This window comes from Lissotriton vulgaris, chromosome 6 (genome assembly GCF_964263255.1).
Source record: "Lissotriton vulgaris chromosome 6, aLisVul1.2, whole genome shotgun sequence".
Classification (NCBI taxonomy): Eukaryota; Metazoa; Chordata; class Amphibia; order Caudata; family Salamandridae; genus Lissotriton; species Lissotriton vulgaris.
In genome coordinates this window covers 674,749,255-674,765,778 of record NC_141694.1, presented here as the reverse complement: position 1 = coordinate 674,765,778, position 16,524 = coordinate 674,749,255, and positions in this window count along the sequence as shown.

Sequence of the window (16,524 nt, the reverse complement as noted above, 5' to 3'; positions counted from 1 at the left end):
TTTATGTTTTCCTGCAAGTCAAGTCTTTGTTTTCTTTTTTCATATCATTTTTCATTGCTTTAATGTTGTATTTGCCTCTCAGAAAGCTACAACCTGCAGACATTGTTTGCTGTATGTTGCAAAATATTACATTTTTCAAAAAATTTCTGTTCTTGTTGCTATTGTACTTCAAGCAGTGCGGTTTCAATGCTTTCTGCTCCCTGATCACCTCTTTCCCTCTCTACCTGAGTTTTCTAGTTGAGGTACATACCTCTCAAATACTTCTACATGCTACTTTCACCCATAGAATACTGCCCAGATTGCCCTTTTGCAGTGCCTGATTGCACATTTGAGCATTTGTTTTGCCCAACTTTAAATGTTAAGAATTTCTAGACCATGGATTCCCTTTCAGACCTAGTAGCTTGTGCTGCTGTAGATGATGATGGCAGTACTATCATATTGTCATACTGTGATGTTCCAGAATGGGCTGAGCCTGTGGATGGAGTGGTCGTTGTCTAATGCTCTAGAGTTTGACATGAGGCAATGATGGAGTTGGCTTTTCTGGACAGCTATTTCCCTTTCCAACATGGCATGGTGTAAATGTGTTCTGTAAAATGCTTTGCCTTCTTTAGGATGCATGTGGGCTTATTTGTAAATCATTTACTGAAAGTGACAAATCAGATGGTCGATTTCATTTCAAATAAAATTGTAATGTCATATCAGTACATAAAGTACATGTCCTTTGAGGTACTCCTGTGCTACCCATAGAGACAATAATAGAGTGCCGTGTGACTGTCTTGAGGCCTTTACTTCCTTTTCTGGGGTCCAGAAATCAAAAACAGTAGTTTTAACATTAGTTAAGTTTACTATGTTGGGGTCAATGCCTGCTCCATATTTACACTTTGGAGATATTGTACCCTTTAGTACCCTTTCATGCAGGTATCTGCGCAAAAGGGACATGCAATGTGTGTTACTGTTGGCATTCCAGCACAACACCATTGCATTTTAATGTTGCCCCAAATATACAAGGATGTGTAAATCTGAGGCAGAGCCAAAAACGAATGCCATGCAATACCAGGCCTCAGAATGGCGATATGAGGAGAAATACTTTTATTTCTCCTCGCTTTTTCTTTTTCTATGTGTGTGTACATTTTGATGAACTGCACCCCCAATTGTACAATGGGAGCATGCACTCTGTCTCGAATACATTCTCTCATTGTCAAGTATAGGAATGAGACCAAACACTTGGCATGTCTGAGACGCAGGCGGAGGAAACTCGCGCGACATCGTGATAAGACCCTTAAGATTTTTTTATTTTTAAAATATTGGTATGTGCTTTTGTGCCCACCCGGGGAATCCATATGTTTTTTTAATGTTGGAACATTGGGGACAGCCACAGCGACCATAGTGACGGGAGCAGGCCACTTTGTCATTTTTAGGTGGGTGCCCGCATGGGCATTCCCTAGCTTGCTTTCATTGGGGGCTGTCGGTGGTACTCAGGGTCTTGCAGCCCATGTCTGGAGAGAGCTAGTCAGTTCTTACATTTTTGGTGGGTGCCTCAGTGCCCACTTATGGCAAACAAAGCAGTACACAAGGGGGTGGTATTGGACGGAGCATCTATACCAATCAAACACTCACACCCAGTCAACAGATCTGGGTTTAATCCATCACTGTTCTTTAGCTCACTCTGTCATCCCAGTTCATACATGGCCATATGCAAATCAGATTGACCCTGTGCCTTATGGGAACAGTCCAGCCCGAACTGCCAAGACATGCCTTCCATGGACCGGAAACAAGCTTCCTAGGACCGGTTTCTGGCATTACAGCCGTCTTCAGCCAGGCTTGCTTAAATCCAGTGGCAAAGTGAGCAAGGGACTCACGTCTGAGCCTACCCTGCCAACTTATGGCAAACAAAGCAGTACAAAAGGGGGTGGAGATGGACGGAGCATCTGAACCAATCAAACACTCACACCCAGTCAACAGATCTGGGTTTAATCCATCACCGTTCTTTAGCCCACTCTTCCACCCCAGTTCAGGCATGACCATATGCAAATCAGATTGACCCTGTGCCTCATGGGAACAGTCCAGCCCGAACTGCCAAGCCATGTCTTCCCTGGATCGGAAACAAGCTTCCTAGGACTGGTTTCTGGCATTACAGCCATCTTCAGCCAGGCTTGCCTGAATCCAGTGGCAAAGTGAGCAAGGGACTCACGTCTGAGCATACCCTGCCAACTTATGGCAAACAAAGCGGTACAAAAGGGGGTGGTGATGAACAGAGCACCTGAACCAATCAAACACTCACACCCAGTCAACAGATCTGGGTTTAATCCATCACCGTTCTTTAGCCCACTCTTCCACCCCAGTTCAGGCATGACCATATGCAAATCAGATTGACCCTGTGCCTCATGGGAACAGTCCAGCCCGAACTGCCAAGCCATGTCTTCCCTGGATCGGAAACAAGCTTCCTAGGACCGGTTTTTGGCATTACAGCCATCTTCAGCCAGGCTTGCCTGAATCCAGTGGCAAAGTGAGCAAGGGACTCACATCTGAGCATACCCTGCCAACTTATGGCAAACAAAGCGGTACAAAAGGGGGTGGTGATGAACAGAACACCTGAACCAATCAAACACTCACACTCAGTCAACAGATCTGGGTTTAATCCATCACCGTTCTTTAGCCCACTCTGCCACCCCAGTTCAGACATGGCCATATTCAAATCAGATTGACCCTGTGCCTCATGGAACAGTCCAGCCCGAACTGCCAAGCCATGCCTTCCCTGGACCGGAAACAAGCTTCCTAGTACCGGTTTCTGGCATTACAGCCGTCTTCAGCCAGGCTTCCTTGAATCCAGTGGCAAAGTGAGCAAGGGACTCATGTTTGAGCATACCCTGCCAATTTATGGCAAACAAAGCGGTACAAAAGGGGGGGTTGATGAGGGCTGAAAGCCCGAAACCGGTCCTTGGATGCTTGTTTCCAGTCCAGGGAGGACCTGGCTTGGCGGTTTAGGCTTGACTGTTCCTTTGGGGCACAGGGTGAAGACTGATTTGCATATGGCTGGGTTCAAACTGGAATGGCATGGTGAGCAAAAAAACGATGGATTTAGGTCCAGATCTCTGTACTGGGGTGAATGTATGACATTGTTCTGCACTCTGTCCATCACCTGTTGTTTTTGCACATTTGTCACCCCGAGTGGGATGGGTATGCTCAGACGTGAGTTCCGTGCTGTCCATGCCACTGGAATCAAGCTATATAGGCTAAGGAGGGCGGAAAGCCCGAAACCGGTCTTGGATGCCTGTTTCCAGTCCAAGGAGGAACTGGCTTGGCAGTTCGGGCTGGACTGTTCCCATGGGGCACAGGGTCAAGACTGATTTGCATATGGCTGGGTTCAAACTGCAATGGCATGGTGAGCAAAAAAACTATGCATTTAGGCCCAGATCTCTGTACTGGGGTGAATGTATGACATTGTTCTGCATTCTGTCCATCACCTGTTGTTTTTGCATTTGTCCCCCCGAGTGGGACGGGAATGCTCAGCCTTGAGTCCCGTGCTCTCCATGCCACTGGAATCAAGCTATCCAGGCTGATGAGGGCTGAAAGCCCGAAAACGGTCCTTGGATGCTTGTTTCCAGTCCAGGGAGGACCTGGCTTGGCAGTTCGGGCTGGACTGTTCCCATGGGGCACAGGGTCAAGACTGATTTGCATATGGCTGGGTTCAAACTGGAATGGCATGGTGAGCAAAAAAACTAAGGATTTAGGCCCAGATCTCTGTACTGGGGTGAATGTATGACATTGTTCTGCATTCTATGCATCACCTGTTGTTTTTGCACATTTGTCACCCCGAGTGGGACGGGTATTCTCAGACGTGAGTCCTGTGCTCTCCATGCCACTGGAATCAAGCTATCTAGGCTGAGGAGGGCTGAAAGCCCGAAACCAGTCCTTGGATGCTTGTTTCCAGTCCAGGGAGGACCTGGCTTGGCATTTTGGGCTGGACTGTTCCCATGGGGCACAGGGTCAAGACTGATTTGCATATGGCTGGGTTCAAACTGGAATGGCATGGTGAGCAAAAAAACGATGGATTTAGGCCCAGATCTCTGTACTGGGGTGAATTTATGACATTGTTCTGCATTCTGTTTATCACCTGTTGTTTTTGCATTTGTCACCTCCAGTGGGACGGGTATGCTCAGACGTGAGTCCCGTGCTCTGCATGCCACTGGAATCAAGCTATCCAGGCTGATGAGGGCTGAAAGCCCGAAACCGGTCCTTGGATGCCTGTTTCCAGTCCAGGGAGGACCTGGCTTGGCAGTTCGGGCTGGACTGTTCCCATGAGGCACAGGGTCAAGACTGATTTGCATATGGCTTGGTTCAAACTAGAATGGCATGGTGAGCAAAAAAAACGATGGATTTAGGCCCAGATCTCTGTACTGGGGTGAATGTATGACATTGTTCTGCATTCTATGCATCACCTGTTGTTTTTGCATTTGTCACCCCGAGTGGGACAGGTATGCTCAGACGTGAGTCCCGTGCTCTCCATGCCACTGGAATCAAGCTATCCAGACTGATGAGGCCTGAAAGCCCGAAACCGGTCCTTGGATGCTTGTTTCCAGTCCAGGTAGGACCTGGCTTGGCGGTTCAGGCTGGACTGTTCCCATGGGGCACAGGTTCAAGACTGATTTGCATATGGCTGGGTTCAAACTGGAATGGCATGGTGAGCAAAAAAACAATGGATTTAGGCCCAGATCTCTGTACTCGGGTGAATGTATGACATTGTAATGCATTCTGTCCATCACCTGTTGTTTTTGCATTTGTCACCCCGAGTGGGACAGGTATGCTCAGACGTGAGTTCCGTGCTCTCCATGGCACTGGAATCAAGCTATCCAGGCTGGTAAGGGCTGAAAGCCCGAAACCGGTCCTTGGATGCTTTTTTCCAGTCCAGGGAGGACCTGGCTTGGCAGTTCGGGCTGGACTGTTCCCATGGGGCACAGAGTCAAGACTGATTTGCATATGGCTGGGTTCAAACTGGAATGGCATGGTGAGCAAAAAAACGATGGATTTAGGCCCAGATCGTTGTACTGGGGTGAATTTATGACATTGTTCTGCATTCTGTTTATCACCTGTTGTTTTTGCATTTGTCACCTCCAGTGGGACGGGTATGCTCAGACGTGAGTCCCGTGCTCTGCATGCCACTGGAATCAAGCTATCCAGGCTGATGAGGGCTGAAAGCCCGAAACCGGTCCTTGGATGCCTGTTTCCAGTCCAGGGAGGACCTGGCTTGGCAGTTCGGGCTGGACTGTTCCCATGAGGCACAGGGTCAAGACTGATTTGCATATGGCTTGGTTCAAACTAGAATGGCATAGTGAGCAAAAAAACGATGGATTTAGGCCCAGATCTCTGTACTGGGGTGAGTGTATAACATTGTTCTGCATTCTGTCCATCACCTGTTGCTTTTGCCTCAGTGCCCATTTTTTGTAAGCCATGGGGGAGCCACAGGGCCCTCGTGGCTTCAGATGGCTACCCGGTCAGCACCATACTGTGTGCTGACATGACTCAGCATCATTTCTTTACTTCCCCTGGGAGGGAGCAAAGCCCTGTATTCTGCCTTTGAGCGAACAGGCATGGTATGCCTGCACTTTCCTAAGCAGAAAACAGCTGTGTCCTTGTGCGAAGGGTCTCCTAGACACTACAGATGTATAGGGCCCTGGGGAATGGGGTCCCATTGGCTGATCATTTGGTGAGGAGATGAGGGGCCATGTTTCCCCCTCCTCTTTTGTAAAGTACTGGCCCCAGGGATGGGATTGTCGCGGCCTGTCATTGGCGCAGTGAGCAGAGGCATGTGTCCCTTCACCTTAAAAATCAATGCAGCTCAATTTTTTTTAAATGTTGGCCCTCCCACCAGTCCAGAGAGGGGGGCAGAGTAACCCTACCCTGCCCCCTTACAGCCTATATATATAGTTATACTTTTATTATATGACAAGGAAGTCTCTGAGTCCTATATGGCTACTGCTACATCTTTTTCAAAGTGGTGGCAGCCAATCAGATCTTATCTTGAGATCTGTTGGATCTGAAGATCCCCAGTGTTCCTAAATATCTCTATAATTTAGACCTTAATTTCTCAAAATCTACTGAACAGATTTAGAATAAAACACAAAAAGCACACTTTCTGGATCAAGGTCTAATTTTCTCGCAAATTTAGTGTAATTCCATTCAGCAGTTTACGCTGTAGCTGTGTCTAATTTTCCTATGGAAAATGAATTTGGGACCCTCCTTTTTCTCACTCTCCAGGAAGCAGTTTAGGTGGATGAGACTTTCTTTTGGGAAGTTTCATGAAGATTTATCAAAGATATTAGCAAACCAAAAACATTTTCTCCTATCAAAATGTTGCCTTAACTATAGCTACCCAGTGACGACTGCCACTGGGAAATGTATATCTACATTTGTTCTTCCATTGAAAACTCCAAAGTAACTATAACTACAAAGTAGTGACTGTCACATTGAAAATATATATACATAGAACCTACGGGTTAGACTTCTTGTTGAAAATTTGCCAGCGGTCTCAAAGATTATACTTCACAGAAACCAGGGTTGAATTGTGAATTATTTCCAATAATTCACAGTGTTGAATTGCTTATGTGAAAGGAATTTAAGGCACAGCAATATCAGCATGTAGGAATATTGAGTAAAAAAAATCTTCAACAAAAATATCAGGTTTATATCTCAAATCTTATGTCAAAAATATTGTGGGACTGAATATCATAAAAATGTAATTATTCTGAACTATTGATATATGTAGCAATTTATTTAAAATAATAAAATACAAACTAATGTTATAATCAGAAATAGTATATACATATATATTTATTTATATTTATTAATCTATATATATATTTATCTATATTTTATATACATTTTAACCCCTTCGCTGCTCATGACGAGCTCAGCTCGTCATGCAGTACACTGGTTGTGTGCTTATGATGAGCTGAGCTCGTCATGAACAATGGGAAATCAGAGAATGCAGCGCCGCAGGGGAAAACCTCCAGCAGCCAAGGTGTTAAAAAACTTTCATGATTAATATTTACACATTCAAAATTAAAAGAAAGGTATAATAACAAAAACATAGACCACACTTAGTAACATTTTTTATTAATATTAAAAAAAAATACCCAGCTCATTGACATGGACTGGTAGAGGGGTGAGGACTCCAGCCCCCAGACTACTTCACAGCCGCCTGCTGCCTGCCCCATCACTTCTGCACCCCAAATAATTGCCCCGGGCTCCACAGTGCGGGACCCAGTTCACTGACAAGGGCTGCTAGAGGGGCACGGACTCCAGCCCCCACACTGCTTTGTAGCCACCTGACATATCACTTCTTTTCCCAGATGTGCATCAATTATTTCCCGGGGCCCGCAGCGTGGGACCCAGTTCATCAACAAGGGCTGCTAGATGGCTGAGGACTCCAGCCCCCAGACTGCTTCACGGCCACCTGCTGCATCACTTCTCCACCTGGAGGGGCATAAATCATTGTCCGAGGCCCTGCAGTCCAGGACGAGAGCGAGGACTCGAGCCCCCAGACTGCTTTGCGGCTACCTGCTGCCTGCCGCACCACTTCCGTGCATGGAGGCACTTAAATTATTGTCGGGGCCCGCAGTGTGGGTCTCACCTGTGTGAAACCCAGTCCAAGGGCAGGCCCGTCATCACCTGAAGTAGGCAAGTGTGGGCCCCCCTCGTTTATTGTCAAGGCAGTAGGGCATGCCCTGTGGGTAAGTTGCTATTTAACTTCTCATTATTTGTTCTGCACCACGTTTGGTGGGTGATTTGGTGACTTGATTACATTTGACTTATGGACAACTAGACTTGTGACGCTCCAACTAATAAAATGGGGAAGCGCAAGTTACCAGGCTCTAAAGACACTGCTAATAAATTTAAAAAACACTGCTCATTTAGACTCCTTTTTGGCCCAATCAATTGGAGTTATTTCTACAGAGATTTACTTGGCTGAACCTAGAAAATCCTAGATGTATGGGTGTAGCTCTAGCATTATGCTAGGGGCTATTTCAGTATATGAAACTTTCTCCTGTGGATTAACAGATCACTGTGTGAAGGCTCCTACCTCTTTCCTGCCAGCCGCCGTTGGATCGTCCTTCCTGAGAAGCGCTACGTCTTGCCGGACCCGCTGCGCGGGTCCCGCTGGGCCTGCAGTCACTGAGGGGCTCCGTGAGGGGAGCAGAACATTTCCTGTACCTCCTTGCACACCGGCAGGGCTGCGAGCAGCCCAGCAGGGACTCCATTGCCCAGGAGTCCCTGCGTGTCACACCTGTGGCCGCTCTCCCTGCCGGCCACGCCCCCCGTCTGCTCAAAAGTGCACACCATCTACCAGCAAGCGGGAAACTTTATCCTGTGGATTAACAGAGCACTGTGTGGAGGCTCCTACCTCTTTCCTGCCAGCCGCCGTTGGATCGTCCTTCCTGAGAAGCGCTACGTCTTGCCGGACCCGCTGCGCGGGTCCCGCTGCGCCTGCAGTCACTGAGGGGCTCCGTGAGGGGAGCAGAACATTTCCTGTACCTCCTTGCACACCGGCAGGGACTCCATTGCCCTGGAGTCCCTGCGTGTCACACCTGTGGCTGCTCTCCCTGCCGGCCACGCCCCCTGCCCTAGCCCCATTTTACAGTCAGGAGTCACCGCAGCGCGGTAGCGCGCGGGAGCGACCGGGGGGAAGACCGGGCAAAGAGCGGGCCATTTGAGGCCGTTAGAGACTGTTGGAGACTGGACTGGGCCACAGCTCTTGGCTCCAATACTTGACCTTAGCTACATAGCCCTAAACCCTCCCCAGATCACGCACTATGTCAACTCAAGAATACAAGAGTAGGGCAGCGAAGGGGAAATTGAAAAACGGAACCTTAGATGATTTCATCTCCAGGACCAACATTGCCATAGATAAGGAAATTGGCAAAATGCAGCGTAGGGTGTCCTGTGAACTAGAAGCAGCGAGAAGGTTATCACAGGAACTGGCCATGGCTAAAAAATCTTCTCTAGGGCACTTTGCTTTCGCTAAATCACCAGACCGTACAACTGAACCTACTCCTACTTTGATTGTCACACAGGCCGAAATCCATCAGCCACTAGCACCCACTTCACATATACCCAAGGCAGAGTCCTCTCAAGCAATCCCCGACACTCAAACATCCTTAGCAAGCGGGGAGGCCGGGTTTGATATAACTGGCGAGGGGACCCCGCTGAAGACGGTTCTTACTGTCAAAACCAAGGAAGATACCGGGGGGATTCCGCATCGCATTCAAAAGGGCCCTAATCCCAACCTTAAAAGAAAGCGCAAACAAACTTCTGCCTACTCAAGGAAAAAGGCCAAGGTAGCTAAAGCCCAACTACCCACCAAGGCACTGCCTCATACACCGCCCAAATCTCACTCAAATCTAGAAATAGAACCTAGCGTTGTAAATATAAAGGATGAGAGTGACCTAAATAATCTTGTAATTGATAGCGAGGATGGTGGGGTTCCACTTTGTACTATAAAAGGGAAGGATGTGGAATTCCTGACAATTGTGTGGGGAACACTTAAAAAACTTTTAACGCCCGTTGAAGCCAGATTAATTCGAATGGAAACCCAGTTGCTAGAGATCGAAAAAAGTATCCTTAATCTAGCCACTATTAGTATAACCGACAAAAACAAAGCACCCTGCCCACCGACCACTACCAATAACACATTATCACCACCATCTGTTGCTACACCATTACCTGCCCCAAATTCCACGAAGGCCCCGAAAGCCAGACCCATCCCAAAACCACGGCACAAGGGTGTCAACGATATTCCTGCTAATAAGGTAGCGGCAGACGTAAATCAGCAGGTGATCCCTTCCGCTCCTGCTACGACAATCACGATAGCTACCACCAGCGAGCACAACAACCCTCATTCAACAACATTGAGAGCAAGAACTAACACAAATCATTATAGGGGCTATGTAGATCTTCCCCCTGATGTTAGGCCATATGTAGCCGTGCTCACGGGGTGCCAGAATTGTCATACCACCAGCAGGAAGACTATGGGTTACTTAAAAATAAAGTTATACACTGGCTCAACACCCATAGGCCTATACCCAACCACCTGAGAAGTAAAATTCTCATGGTGCGTCGGGTACCCTGGATAGGCACCTCGCATAAATCTATTGATGGTGATTGTGTGATTGTCTCATTCGAAAATCCCAATACCGCACAACACATCTACTCCTGGAATTATAATAGTGCGAATTCGCCCATAGCATCCAGACCTCTAACCTTCTTTTATCCTCCACTTCCTCACTACAACACAGCAGGTAACTGGAGCTGGATACCAGAGAGGAAACGTATGCATGGCGGGACTCATAAACAATGGGTAAACACATATAGCGGGTGGTCAGGAGCCCCTGTCTATAACAGATTTGGGTGCCTTGAGGAAGTGGACTGACTCTCTCATAAGCTCACAATTAAACTACCACAAGTAGACATACTTAACTGCTCTGCCCACCCTTTGGTACGATCTGCCTTCATCCCAGTACACTCACGGTCTGGAGACTCCAATCAACCCGCAGATGAGAATAGGCATGAAGATGATCTTCCCACAGACCATTCTGTAGGTACTATACACACCCCAATAATCCCAATCAATAAGTCACTTACTGTCAATAGAGACTTAACCACTAAGTATAACTCCCCTCTAGAGGAAATGTCTCAATCAACATCACTGATAAATGGTGGCACGCCTCAATATTCGCGCAGTCATCTAAGGGCAAGTGGGGCTTCCCACGGGGAAAATGACACTGACCAGTCTGGGACCCCTGGACGACTCTCCATACTCTCTTGGAACCTCGCAGGGCTGGCTAATAAAATAGGCTCCTCTGAGTGGCTGGAACTAGTAGAAGGCTATGACATATGTTGGTTCCAAGAAACATGGGCCAGGGAGAAGCAATCCCATATAGGACATGCTTCTTTTGAAACTTTGGCAAATTGGTGTGGGAAGGGACGCCCATCTGGGGGCCTCCTGATCTGGGTGGCTTCTCATCTTGGCTGTAGGGCAACACTCCACGAAACTGACTCAGCTGACTTCCAGTGCGTTGTGTTGGAATGGGCACACGGTCCTAGTATAGCATTAATTAATGTATACGCAAGAGCGGTAGGCGTAGCAGGCACCTCGAGAACAATTGAGGATTTAGAACTATTCCTTGATTCCGCCAGCCTAAGTTCCACACTTATCGTAGGGGGATATTTCAATACCCAATACGAGCCTCTCCCAGACCATCTAGTGGGTGTCACGAGTGATGAGGATGGTCTCTGGGGGATCCCCTCCCTGGTGGCTCCACCGTTAAAGGCTTGGACACCTATCGCTACTCAAATTACCTCCCTAACGCTTTGCCACTCACTGAGGGCATGTAATGGCCGAGCCGAAGGAGACAACCCACCTAAATACACCTTCAACAGGCCAGGCTATGAGTCTAGAATAGACTATATCATGGTCTCGCTGAAGGATTGGGATAAAGTGCAGGACTTCCGGATAGTCTCTAGGAATTATAGCGACCATAATGCTCTCTCATTAACATTTATGGCCCAGGGTTTACTCATGGGTAGGGCAGAAGAAAGCTCAGCCCCCCCGGCTGCCTTGGTCCTGCAAAGTAGTAGGCGCAGAATCAAATGGCCGAAACTCCTAGAGAACCCAAATAATATTCAAAGAATCTATACAGCGGTGGTCAAGGCGCTAGAACAAGTTGAGGTCCTTACTCCTCACTCGGTCATTGCCACTGATCCTCTTGCCTTAGAAGAACAAGAGTTACCTAACAACAATGAAATAAACACTGCTGATCTCCCTGTGCTTGGGGTTATCCACTTCGAGCTATGCACTAACCTGGCAGAAGTACTTAACCCTGTGTCTAGGCCTAAGAAACCTAAGAAGAAAAGAGCCACTTGGTTTAATGCTTCATGCAGGAGAGCAAAGGCTGCATTGCTAGAGTCACTAAAAACAAGGGAGAGCCCAAGCAAAATCAGGGCAAAACGACTCGCCTATAAATCCACCCTACACATTGCCAAAATAGAGTGGGATGAGGGAAATTGGTCTGACATGACAGCCGCCCTTAACACTGGTAACAGCCGGAAATTCTGGCAAATTGTTAAGCATGGATCAGCAGAACCCCTACCCGCAGTTGAAGCAAATATAGCACCCGCAGTTTGGGAGGAACATTTCAAAAATCTATATAGTCCACACAACTTGGAACAATCAGTGATCCCTTTAGAACACACAATGGATCAACACACCGAAAATGTGGTACCCATGGACGGATTCACCTTGGAAGAGGTTATTATGGCGATCATGGGGCTGGCGCCCGAAAAGGCGCCAGGCCTCGATAGGCTCCCAGGTGACCTATACAAACACGAAGCAAAAATTTGGGCCCCGTACCTTCAGGTGCTGTTTAACGCTATTTTGAATGGCATGATGATCCCCCCTACTTGGCTGGGGGCAGAGATAGTACCCATTTTTAAAAAGGGTTGCCCTCTGCTCCCGGTCAATTACAGGCCAATAAGCCTGATAGACGTCTCACAAAAGCTATTCGCCAGGCTATTGTTGGATCGTCTGTCTGAATGGATGACGGAACATGACATACTGAGCCCCCTCCAGGCGGGTTTCAGAGAGAAAGTTTCAACGATGGACCAGGTCTTTCGGCTTGCACTCATTCATTGGAAAACAGTACAGTTGGGGGGTGGCAGCCTCTACACTGTATTTGTGGACCTGAGGGCGGCGTTCGACCTGGTCCCCCGCAAAAAACTTTGGGATGTACTAGCCAAATTGGGTGTCCCCAAGGGCCTGCTGGAGATGATTATTCGTCTCCACACTGACAACTTTGCACAAGTAAGGTGTGGTAAGGATGGCGCCTTGTCAAATAGGTTCCCCGTTGACAGGGGGGTAAGGCAGGGCTGCGTACTCGCACCAACCCTGTTTTGCCTCTACGTCAACGGGGTTATTCCGCACCTCAATGGGGTGGCCAATTCTGATGCTCCCAAGCTAGCAGGATCCCGAGTACCGGCGATTATGTACGCCAACAATACTTTGTTGCTTTCTAAGACTATGATGGGTATCCAGAGAGTACTCAATGGTTTTGCGGGTTTCTGTGGGGAACATGGTCTAGAAATTAATACCACAAAGACCAAGTTCATGGTGTTTAATCCCCCCCCAAAACTACGATCCACCCCAACTATTGAACATAAGAGACTGGAAAGGGTGAGGACCTTTGAGTACCTAGGAATTATCCTAAATGAAAAAATGACCTGGTGCACCTATCAAGAGAAAGCACTCCTTAAACTGACTCAGTACTCGGGTGGCATCATGAAGCTTCTGTGTAATAACAAGTCATCTATCGCCCTGTTGGCCCACCACTACAGATCTACAGGGCACAGGCAAGGGGGGCTGCCATGTACGGGTGCGAGCTCTGGGGTCATGTACCCTCTCAGGATTTGCTAAAAGAGGAGAACAAGTTTATCCGGAGGATTGTAGCCCTTCCCCCCAGCACCCCCCTTGTTCCCCTAAGGATGGATCTTGGGATGCGACCCCTTGACGAAGAACTGGCTTTCCGACCACTAGCATATTGGCTCAGGATATGGTCTGTCCCGGAACTAAAGAGCTATAGACAAGGACTTCAGGAGGTGCTCGCACACCCTAATGCGGGAGAAATCAAATGGCTGAAATTTATAAAAACAGAGCTGGAGGGTCTGGGTCTTCTGAAATTGTGGTCCGACCCCTTAACCACCTGCCCATTGCTTCCCAAAAAGCTATTGGCTAATACATACCATGACTGCAAATTAATGGCACTGTACCGCCACCAAAACAACGGGACACCAACTGATTCATTTCTATGGACTAAGGACACTTATACTTTTGAGCCAGTACTAGATAACCTTTATCCCTCCCTGCTCAGGAAACTCTATTTACAATGGAGACATGGGACTCTTCCGCTCCGAGTATTCACAAGCAAGTGGAGTGAACCAGCAAATAGTGTATGTCCTGCTTGCAAATTGACTGAGCTCCATATAACTTTTTTTTGCCCTGTTTATCATCCGATATGGAGGAAATGGATTATTCCTCTGTGCAGAAATTGAAAATTTACTGAGTGTTCGGCTGCTTTTAGAGTTCTTAAAACTGACCTCTCCAACCACATTGTATTTATAGTAGCCAAGTACCTAGGTGCAGTCTGGACTCTTAGGAGTAAATGTATCAAGGCTGCCTAGCAAATAAATTATATTGCAATGTGATGAAATTTATACTATTTTAAATGTTTTATAATGTATAAATGTCTTTTATGGTAAACATTTTTGCCGAAATAAAGAACAATAAAGTAAAGATTCACAGACTGCTCCTCAAGCCCAGCAGTATGTGGGGAATAACCACAGCACCTCTAATGTTTCCCCAGTGGCCCAAGAATGCCTCCAAGAGAGATTTCTGCTGGAAACTCCAAATAACAGCATTTGTTCACCCTTAACCCCTTCCACGTTCATGACAGAACCATTCCTTCATGAGCACATGCTCATGAAATCCCTCTGCTGCAGACAGTAGAGGGATTTCCCATATTTGTTTGCCTGGGGAGGTGGGGAAGAGCTTCCCCAACCTCCCCAGGCCTATTTTTGACTTTCATTGCAATGACGATCACTCGCATTCAATGGTACCAAGGCCGGACTGGCTATAGCGGGCACCGGGCAATTCCCCGGTGCGCCGCACAGGTGGGGGCTGGTTTTGGCCCTCCGGGGGCCATTTTTGTTACGGGGCCTGTACCAAAATCGGCCCGCCAAAGAGCTCGGTGGCACCTCCAACCCCCCCCCCACGAGTGGGGAGGGGGGGCGGCCGAGTACTTTGCCAAGGTCGGTTGTGGTTCCCAGTCCGACCCTGAATGTTACCCTTCCCTAGTAGATCCCTGCTTGGGGATCACCCTAGGAGGGCACAATTTGAGGTTTGCAGGGGATTCTGGGTAGGGAAATGTTGGGAGACCCACACAAGCCATACCTCTCTGGACTCCCCCGGGTGTCTAGTTATCAGAAATGTGTAGGTTTGGTAGATTTCCCTAGGTGGCCGCCGAGCCCAGGGCCAAAAACTCATGGGGCCCCCTTGCAAAACCAGGTTGTTATGATAGGTAATTTTGATGTTGCCTCAATAGGTTTAGGGCCCCTGGGGAACATGGCGGCCGGAAGCTAACAGTTGCGGCCGAGCTTCCCTGGCGTTCGTTACCAGGACTCTTCACGGAGCACAGCGAGCCTTCAGATCACAATTTTGTAGATTAAAAAGTGGCAGCGGACCCCCCTTTACACCTTCCCTAGTCCGAAATATATATATATATTTTTTTTCGAACAAAGCGCTTACCGCCTGTTTTTCTCTTTTTGCTTAGAGGTGGCGCCTTCTACGTCCCAGATGGTGATTTAGGATCGAAGCAGCGCTAAACCCCTGAATCTCTCGTTGCTGCGGTTTGTCAGCGCAGAGCGGGAGTGGAGGCCGAGGATCTCCGGTCTACAGTTCCGGGTCCTTGCTGGTAGAGTCAGCACTTCCGAGTATGTTTCCCAGTGGTGCGATGAGCAGACGCGGGGAGCGTGTTCGAGAGTCAGTGCATGGTAGGAGTGTACTCCTTTTTTCCCTCTGAGTGTACAGCTTGTTCAAGTGAAGGCGGAGGTAAGATTTTGGAAACTTTACAAACTCTTCAAAACGTGGGCTCACCGACTGCCTGGATTGCCTCTGAGATATGCAGTGAGGTTCATGCTGCACAAACTTGTGTAAAAGGGTCAGCTGGGACTGTTTTACGGCGGGTGGGCTCCCGGAATTGTATGGAGGACGGTGGGAGTAGTGTCTCTTGAAGTGCCCCTCATAGTGCTACTACTACTAGTCAAACTATTAGGCCAGTGGTTTGTCAGTATACTTTGTGTAACAGGGCTGCTAAACTGGTTTTAGACCCCGCCAAGGCCACTTCTGTTTCACCTCCGGTTACTGAAATAAGGGCCTCTGCTAGGCAGGGCAGAGGGAAAGCTACCAAGGAGAACATTTCCCCAGAGAGTGGGAAATGGAAATGGAGGCCTAAGAACTTTTTTTCTTCTAAACTCAGAATAACTCCATCATTGAAGACATTCTATAAAGTGTTATCTACCACACCAGATAGGGGGCAAACTAAAAAGAAAAAAAATCTACTATGGCATCTATGACTATAAAGTCTGGCCCCTCTCCACCAAAGGAAAGTATCCCTCCCCCCATCATGCCTTCTCCCGGGGTAATGAAGGAAATAGACGCATTGATAAAGCAACCAGTGGTTATTCACTCTTCTGTAGAAGTATCAAATAGGTATTCTGCTTTGGATAATCAAGGAAATGGTTCAGGCATACTCCCAGTAACAGAGAAGGTCGATGTTGTTGTATCATCATTAGTCATTGAATCATCTAGACCACCTAATTTACCCCAGATGCTACGCCCCGAAACTGTGGAGACTGGGTCGCTAGCTGATATTCTACTGGGCCTAAAAGAGGACATTGGGAGAAGATTCTCTATCTCAG